Below are 9510 nucleotides of genomic sequence, written 5' to 3'. Positions count from 1 at the left end.
AGGGAGAGAGTGAAGGAGCTGCGGTAGCAGCCGTGACCATAGTGCGTTGACGAGGGGCATCATGAATTGGTGGAGATGCCGTGGGAGGAGAAGAAGAGAGGAGAGAAGGGCATATCACTTACAAGCGGGGCTCACAAATCAGCAGGTTCATATCAGCCTTTTTGTCCAGCTTAGCATGCCTTTATGCAGGTTATGTAGACTTCTTCCGAGTCCGTGGTATTTGTTCAGGTCTGAGAGCGGAGGAAGTAAAACACAAACGCATGGACCTTGAGTATGGCTAGTTCATAAAGGAAATAAAGATAAAAAACAAGTTCTTTGGACTAGAAATACATCCTATATTATTCAAATCTTTGTGCTAATTGACCTCATAATTTTTACAAAACACATGAGAATCATTCATAACATGTAAAACAAAATATAAAACAAAGAGTAAAATGACCCAGAGGTCCATCAACTTGTAAGAGGGTGTCATTTAGGTCAATCAACTTTGAAATTGCATTTCTGGGTATATAAACTTGTAATTTGTGTAACTTAGGTCCACAAACTCCGAGACCATTCCTAGGCTCATAAACTTGTGTCACCTAGGTCCATACCCCTCCATCTAGCTTTTATGCACTGATGGAGTTTCATCAGAAGGGTTAAATTTGAGCCTCGTTTTGGAATCAAGTGCATAGGGAGATGAGAGAGGACGGATAAAAGACTTATCTTGGAGGTTATTGCATGTATTAGGATTCAAAGGGGGCTTACGACTGCCATTAGTAAGTTCTGGAGATTAGATCTAGATATGACCTTGTACTATGGGTGGAGAGGAGTGGGTGATGGCTTGGAAAAGGTGGAGGAGGTCACAGAGGGACTCAACAATATGTGTACCATGGTAAGAGATATTATATCCTCCGTGGCGCGATGGAAGGATATGGTGATGCTAGGTGTTGCGGCAAAAAATCTTGTGACGACGTTAGACTTGAGTCAGCCTAGAGTGGTTCTCGGTGAAGGATTGAAAGATATTCATGGATAGCGATACCGGGACGACCTTTGTGGATGCGTCTGTAGCCACACGACTGCTCATGGATGAAGTTCATGTACCTAAAAATGATTTTTCGGAGTTTATAGACCTAAGTGATACAAATTACAAGTTTATGGACCTAAAAATGCACTTTCAGAGTTTATGGACCTATATTTTCAAAGTTTATGGGTCTAAGTGACAAATTACAAGTTGATGAACCTAAAAATGCACTTTTAGAGTTCGTAGACCTAAATAACACACCCTTACAAATTGGTGAACCTCTGGTACATTTTACTCTAAAACAAATGTATGCCATATAGTAACTTAAAACAGTAGTCCAATTGTGTGCACTGTTATATGTATTGCTTGTTCGCTTATCAACATTAGAAAACACACTGTCTAACTGTGAGGTAGTTGAAGAAAAAGGGCTGATCAATGTGATCCTGAGTGACTTTTTTGACGCCTTATAGGCAAGTCGAGTTCTTGATGCATTTAGTGGAAAATATTTATGTTCTAAAAATCTGTTTGCAATTTGTTGCCATATGTATCACCTGCATAAAGATATATTTTTCAAGTTAACCTGATACTATTATATGTATGGAATTGTTAGGATGGGTATAGCTGATGGAGCAGCTGCCTCTAGATGATGTTGAAATCATTTCTATATGATGTATCATACAAGGTTAATTAATTACAAACTTCCACTTATTGATCCAGCATCATACAGTATCGGCCATAGACCTCTTATGAACAGGCTGAGCCTATTACTCAAATGAAGAAGCTTTTTCCTCCACATAGGAATAATGTAGTTCTAGTTTGAGTCTCATGACGTAGGGATGTGGTGGCAGCCCATGCTGTCCGCAAGGCATTCTGTGGGTCACGGACAGAAGTAGGTGCACTGCAGGGTCGTCACTGAACCCGTGCCAGTGTGCGGGCTGGAATTAAGTGTCGAGTATAGCTATATTGCCGAGTGGAGGTATTGTTACTTGAATTTGAAGAAAAGACTTGTACTGTTGGTCTGGTCGCACATCAAAGGAAAGGGTTAAAAATGTGTCTCACTTCTGTGGGTAAAGTGATAGACCTCTGCAGAGTTAAAGATATGAATATTCGCTCTTTGCTTCCGGGATGGGAGTGTGGGAAAGGGCCTATAGGATGCAGTCATCCAATGATATTAAGTGGAAAGTAGTTGTCTCGGATATATATTGTGATTTCTTAATTACAAATCACTTTCAGTTATTCACAATGTGAGTATGAATAGAGCAGGCATAAGCCGGGTTAATTATATATGGTAAGTGATGGGATTCATGTATTAACTCTTTATTCTTGACTTGTTGAGTATTAGTATCAACCCTCCTTGTAGATGACTTCGACTTAAAAGAATTTTTCCAAGGATCCATAATACGTGGAGCTACAAATGGCCATACAGGTGCTAGGTAGATTGTTAAGCATAGCTGAGTTAAATAGCTTCGAAACATAACTAGGTTGTGTAGTAATCTGTTTAGATATGGCCTTTGTTGTTCATGTATAATGTACGTACCACTTGCCATGCTTCTTTTGTACTACTTTGACGTGAGTATGATTTTGGTAAATCGATACTTTACTAAATAATGACTCCAAGACCGGTCATACTCCTTGGGGAATGGCATGTCATTACAATTCTACTCTTCTACGCATGTATCAACAGAAGTTCATTCTTCTCTTTGATTTTTGTTTCTCCTCGCACAAGTTTTTGTTCAAGCTCAATTTTTTCATGCACATAGACGATTGTATCCCCTGTCCATCTATTTGTTTGTTGTAACGACACCTAACCCACTTGTAACACCACATATGTACCCGCTGATACAGTCTTTAGTCTGTTTTCTTGTTCCGTTCTGTACTGTACTCTCTATTGTTTGGTTTGCTCTTTTTTTAATATATATAGCACAGTAGGGGCACGCCCCTCCTGTTTCTCCTCAAAAAATATATAGGATCCCTCAAATTAGAAGGTATAGTATTTTTGTTCACCACCATTGGAAAATCATCCCATCATATTTACAAGTAATTGAATATTTTATTTGGTTTATGCTCCTTATAATCCCTTTTTGCAAAAATATTAGGAATCCTACACCCTATCCAAACACGTCCAAGATATTGTACTGCCACATAACAAAAGGTATAAGTCTTTCCTTATATATTGTGGCAACACGATAGTGTTGTCAGCGGCTTTCAGTCATTGAATTTTTATCAAATGATTTCCATTAGTACGCACATAAGATAAATCTTTTGTTTTGTTTTGCATGTCCATAGAGGTTATTCTCACCTTTATGTTTTATATATCAACGCAGGAGTAATACAACGTGGCAGTACCTTTGAGTGGCTAGCGTACTCGAGGCAGGAAATGTCTTCAGAAAAGCCTAGTCAATGCTCCAATTCATCCAACAGAACCGGACAGAGTTCCACATCAAGGATATTACCACAAACAACCCTTGATGTTTTACTAGATCCATACTATGAAGAATCTGGTCATTCTTTTGACCACTCCAAATTGCAGCAGCATGGGCATTCGGAGAATAACATAGGCTACTTGCAGCACATTCAGAGCGGAAATCTGATCCAGCCGTTTGGTTGCTTGTTGGCAATTGATGCAAAGAGCCTCAACGTCATAGCATTCAGTGAGAATGCACCGGAAATGTTAACAGCAGTCAGCCATACAGTGTCAGGTGTCGATGATTCCCCAAACTTGTGCATTGGTGTCAATGTAGTATCTCTTTTTGCTGACCCTGGTGCCACAACACTGGATAAGGTACTAGGATTTCCTGATGTTTCTTCCCTGAATCCTATCATAGTCCAATGCAAAACATCAGGCAATCCGTTCTACGCCATTGTCCATCACGTGGCTGGCTGTCTAGTGGTGGATTTTGAGCCAGTGCACCCTTCTGAATTTCCTACTGCTGTTGTATGGGCTTCGCAGCCTTACAAGCTTGCTGCCACGGCAATATCCAAAATCCAGTCACTACATGGTGGAAGCATGGATGTCCTGTGCAATAGTTTGGTAGAAGAAGTCTTTGACTTGATGAGATATGATAGGGTCATGGCTTACAAGTTCCTTGAAGATTATCATGGTGAGGTCATAGCTGAGATAACAAAACCCGGTCTTGAGCCCTATAGTGGCCTACATTATCCAGCCACTGATATCCCACAAGCTGCCAGGTTTCTTTTTATGAAGAACAATGTCCACATCATCAGTGACTGCCATGCGAGGCCGGTGAAGATTATTGAAGATGCGAAACTCCCCCTTCATGTTAGCTTGTGTGGTTCAACTCTTAGGGCACCACACAGCTGCCACCTTCAGTACATGAAGTCGGTTGCGTCCCTAGTAATCGCTGTTGTGGTAAACGAAGATGCAGAAGATGTTGAAGTCGTAATTAAACAACAAACGCAACACCACCAGAAGAAGCTATGGGGCCTCATTATTTGCCACCATGGGAGTCCTAGATATGTCCCTTTTCCACTACGGCATGCCTGTGAATTTATAGCGCAAGTATTTGCTGTCCACATAAGTAAGGAGCTTGAATTGGAGAAGCAGATGCAAGAGAAAAGTATACTACATATGCAGGCAAGGCTCTCCAACATGCTGTTCAGGGAAGCATGTCCCTTGAGCATCATATCTGGGAGTCCAAATATCACGGACCTCGTTAAATGTGACGGTGCTGCTCTTCTGTATGGTGACAAGGTATGGCAGCTACATACAACTCCAACTGTGTCTCAGATAAGAGATATTGCCATCTGGCTGTCAGATGTTCATAGGGATTCTACTAGCTTGAGTTTTGTTAACTTCCAGGATGCTGCATATCCAGGTCTTGCTTCCCTAGGTGACATGATTTGTGGAATGGCTAAAATCACTTCCAGCATCATTCTTTTCTGGTTCAGGTCACATACAGCTTCTGAAATTAAATGGGGAGGTGAAAAGCACAATCCATCTGACAGGGATGACTGTAGAAGGATGCACCCTAGGCTGTCCTTTAAGGCATTTCTTCAAGTTGTCCGGATGAAGAGCTTGCCCTGGAATGAATACGAGATGGATGCTATTGACTCACTGCAACTTATGGTTAGAGGATCACTGAATGATGCAAACGAGTTAGCAAGAGTGCCTCATTTAAATAACTATATTGATCATCTCAAGTCTAATGTGTTGCCTGAGGTTCAGGCAGCAACAAGGGAAATGTTTCGACTAATGGAAACAGCAACAGTTCCGATCATGGCCGTAGATGGCAATGGATTGGTTTGTGGATGGAATCTGAAAGTGGCCCAACTGACAGGTCTGAAAGCTGATGAGGTCCTAGGAAGACACATGCTTACCGTAGTGGAGGAATCTTCTTTACCAAATGTCCAGAGGGTGCTATCTTTAGCTTTATGCGGTATGTGCTCTGTACGATTGACTTTAGTGTATTTGCCCAATGTTTTAGTCATTCCTTATTTGATAAAATTGTTCTTCTATTTTATTTTAAAAGAGAAGTTTTAATTAGCACCAAAATTGATAGCTTCTGAATTGTCAATGTCTCTATCCAACACCATGGAAAATAATCATTATATGATAATTTCGCAGTATTTTTATTTCCTTCAAATATTTTCATCAACAAAATTATACAGGCATCGAAGAAAAGGAAGTTCTACTCGAGGTGAAAACTCATGGCTCAAAGAAGGGCGATGGTCCTGTTATCATGGTAGTAAATGCTTGTATCAATCGAGATCTTCATGAAGAGGTTGTTGAGGTGTCCTTTGTAGCTCAAGATATGGATGTTTGCAAAATGTCTTCTGAAGAAAATACCCGAAATGAGGAAGAGGTATTCATTAACAATCCGAACCTATTGACTCCTATGTTTGGTGCTGACAAAGATGGGAGGTGCAATGAGTGGAATGCAGCCATGGCAAAGCTTACTGGGTGGCACAGAGAAGAGGTTCTCCATAAGATGCTGCTTGGAGAGGTCTTTGATAGTAGCAATGCATCCTGCATGTTGAAGGATAAAGACGAATTTTTAAGCATTAGCATTCTAATAAACAGTACTTTAGCCAGTGACGAAACTGAAAATCAGGCTCCATTTGGCTTCTTTGAACGAAATGGGTGGTACATTGAGTGCTTGCTATTAACAAAGAGAAAAGAAAATGCAGATGGTGTTCTCACTGGAGTGTCCTGCATTTTATTTTTTCCTTGCCTTGAGCTACAGCATGCACTACATGTGCAGCAAGCCTTCGAGGAAACAACACTACAAAGGTGAAAAGGCTTGTCTTGCATGATATGTACCACTTTCTTCCATTCATCTTCACTTTTTGTATCTATATTAAGTTCGCGGACATAGAGAACAAATTGATGGTGTTGCTCATTGTAAGAGTAGCTTTCAGCTTAATATTGCTCCATCATTGATTCCACAGGTCAACATATTTGGATTCAAGGATGGGTGAATTTGTGTTGCAAGACATGGTATTGGCTGCTGTAACTAAAGTACAGACAGCTTGCCAAGGGAAAGGGATCATAGTCTCTTGCGACCTCGCAGAGAAATTTCTGAAGCAAAGGCTTTTCGGGGACCGTATTCGCCTGCAGAAAATCCTCTCTGATTTCCTAATCGTGTCGGTGAAGTTCTGTCCTGTCGGAGGTTCTGTTGCAATAACTTCCAACCGGACTAAGAATAGCATTTGGGGGAACATTGATCTCATAGATCTGGAACTTAGGTATTGTATACTGGTCATGCACTTCGCACTGATGTGACCTTTTCCTGATATGTGAACTTGTGATGAACAAATACTTAAACAAATTTCTCTTGTGTTTGTGGGTTTCAGGATCAAGGAGCAGGTGATTGCAGTTCCCGAGGAAGTATTGGCACAAATGCTCCAAGTGGACAATGAAGGTCAATCAGAGGAGGGCTTGACCCTTGTAGCATGTAGAAACCTTTTGAGTTTGATGAGCTAGGGGAAGAAGGGAGCTCGAACGCCGACTTCCATAGTAAGCACTGAACTTACTCAGCACCGGCACCACAAGCCAGTGGAGCTAGAAGTCAGTGAAGCATAGAACTAGGGAAATAAAAGGCTTGTTGATCGGATTTCTTGAACTCTAGTCAGAAACAGTGGCTATATATGAAATCAGAAATTCATGATATTGTTCATGCTCAATGCATCATTCAATGCGAACATGCGTGTGTTATGCTTAGATTTTTCCTAACAAATGGATCAAAAATTGCTCACATGAAGTGAATATAATGGAATGTGAACTGCGGTTCTATTGTGCATACATTCAAACTTTATTTTATTACAAGCTCTCTATGTATGATTTAAAGAAGGTGTCAGCACCATGAGCCCACTATGTATGATTTAAGGAAGAGCAGGAGTGGCGCTGTGGCAGCCAGGCGCGTGGCAGAGCAGGAGTGGTCCATGATGCGTGATATTGATAAAGTTAAAAAGATGTTTCAAGCCATAAAAATCGAAGAGTAAACTTGCCAATACCAAAGAATGATCTAGATGTTCTTAATGCTTTGCTACTGGTATGCATGTTCTTATAATGTTTACCAACATTTGAGGCATATGATCACTTTATTATGACTCGCTAGTTGACCTCTATACAATTTCGAGGTTCATCCATTTTTAGTTTTTTTTGTATTTTGCAATGTTTGGTGTTAAAACTATAAATTTATTCTTCAAATTCGAGGTACCATCTTAAAACTACACTTGTGTTGCTTATACACCTTTTTGCTATAATTTGTGTGATTTGCAATATATGATGCGAGGATTGACGCCAATATTGTGCATTTTTCTTTTAATTAGTTTCTTAGCCGCCCCACCTATATTTTTTCTAGCTCCATCATTGGATGAGTCAATACATGGAAAGTCCTCACAATGATCAATTAGGTTACTAACAGTACAACTTCCAGATAATCATAGTGTGCTAACATTTAGTTGATCTAGTGTCATCCATCCATATATGTAGATCTATTATCATCTATCCAGATATGTACCCCAAAAAAAAAGCAATCATGTGATGTGACTGACACCAATGAAAAGATAAAACATGTGATGTAACTGACACCAAGAAAAGATAAAACAAGTGTCTTTACAAATATTGACATATCAATAGTCATCATGGATTAATCAGCACGGCAACAGCCGCCACAACAACATTTCCCACCCAATCAAATCCCTGTATAATTTTATTTTGTTTCAATTCACCAAGCGTGTTTGAATCTATTATATCATTCATGTAATGTCATGTACATCTATGAAATTAATAAGAGGGAAACCTTTTTCAGCCATATTAACACATAAGATCTATTGTCTTATTTGTAAAAAGAAAGAAGAAATTTGATTTGCAGAAAGTCCATTTTACCCCTTGAACTTGTGACTGAGTTTGGGAAAACCCCCTAAAAACAACCCACCTTAAAAACCAGACAACAACTACGCCCTCCAACTCTAAAATACCAGAGAAATTACTCACATTGACAATTTCAAAGTGGTTTTTAAGGTGGTTTTTCTATGTGGCAATAGATCCAACATGTCAGAATTTTTAGAGCTTGATTTCTCATCCGACTAAGTCCTACCCACTTCCAACTGCCTTGACTGACAAGTGGGGTCCATGGTCTGGCTACACTAGCCATGGGTGTGGCCACAGGTGACGGCCGGAGGGGTGGAGCTCACCACCGGTGGGCCGGCCAGCGATGAGGATGTGCACATGCCTACCAGCTACAACACGATGAGACGAATCTATAGGTAGGTGTCGCGGCCTCGCGGGGCATGGCTAGCAGCATAAGCAAAACCACCATAGAAAACCGTTTTGAAACGGTTAATGGGTTAGTTTGTCTAGTTTTGATAGTTGAGGTATGCAAGATTTCTAATTTTTAAGTTTGGGGTTGTTTCTCAGATTCGGTGACAAATTCACAGGGTAAAACGATTTTATTACTCTTAAAGAAATCGTGAGGATAAGGTGGTTATGGTTTCTTTGGGATTCATGCCTCTTCTTTTAGTGGAAAACTATATACCTCCATGCAAACAATAAATACATGACCCATGAATGTCTGCACTGAATGCACCTATCACAGGTCTTACCAGCAGCTCATGTGGCCCAAGGCAAATGACAGGCTTATTAGTTGTACATGGGTCGGACACAGTGATCATGTGTGGAAACGGTTCCTCTGCAGAGGAACTCACTCTCACCGATTAGTATATCAGTTTCCTACTCGTTGCACTCCGAAGCGCGGGCACCCTCTCTCTTTGACGACTCAGCGGTTGCACTTGCTGAGAGAGCAACGCTACTCTAACAAATATGGTGCCAATGCTCGGAGGGAGCTCAAGCAGCCATGGACCAGAACACGCCAGAGCTTGCTCCAATAAGTTGCATCATACTGGGTACTCACACTTGTCCAATTTGTCGATGCAGTCATTTAGACACCTCGAATATATTCTCTCTGATTTTTCACTGGGTGCCATGTACATCAATGGATTTACGAAGAGTGAGACATTTTGAACCATATTAGCAAACAAGATCT

The 9510-nt window shown here is 40.6% G+C and overlaps 1 pseudogene; it reads left to right on the top strand.

Moving 5' to 3' along the window:
* The first annotated feature begins 3380 nt into the window (after positions 1-3380).
* Positions 3381-6947, top strand: LOC112903215 (annotated as a pseudogene).
* Positions 6948-9510: the final 2563 nt, after the last annotated feature.

This window comes from Panicum hallii, chromosome 8 (genome assembly GCF_002211085.1).
Source record: "Panicum hallii strain FIL2 chromosome 8, PHallii_v3.1, whole genome shotgun sequence".
Lineage (NCBI taxonomy): Eukaryota > Viridiplantae > Streptophyta > Magnoliopsida > Poales > Poaceae > Panicum > Panicum hallii.
The sequence above is the reverse complement of the archived record's forward strand: the minus strand, read 5'-3'. Positions and strand labels throughout refer to the sequence as shown.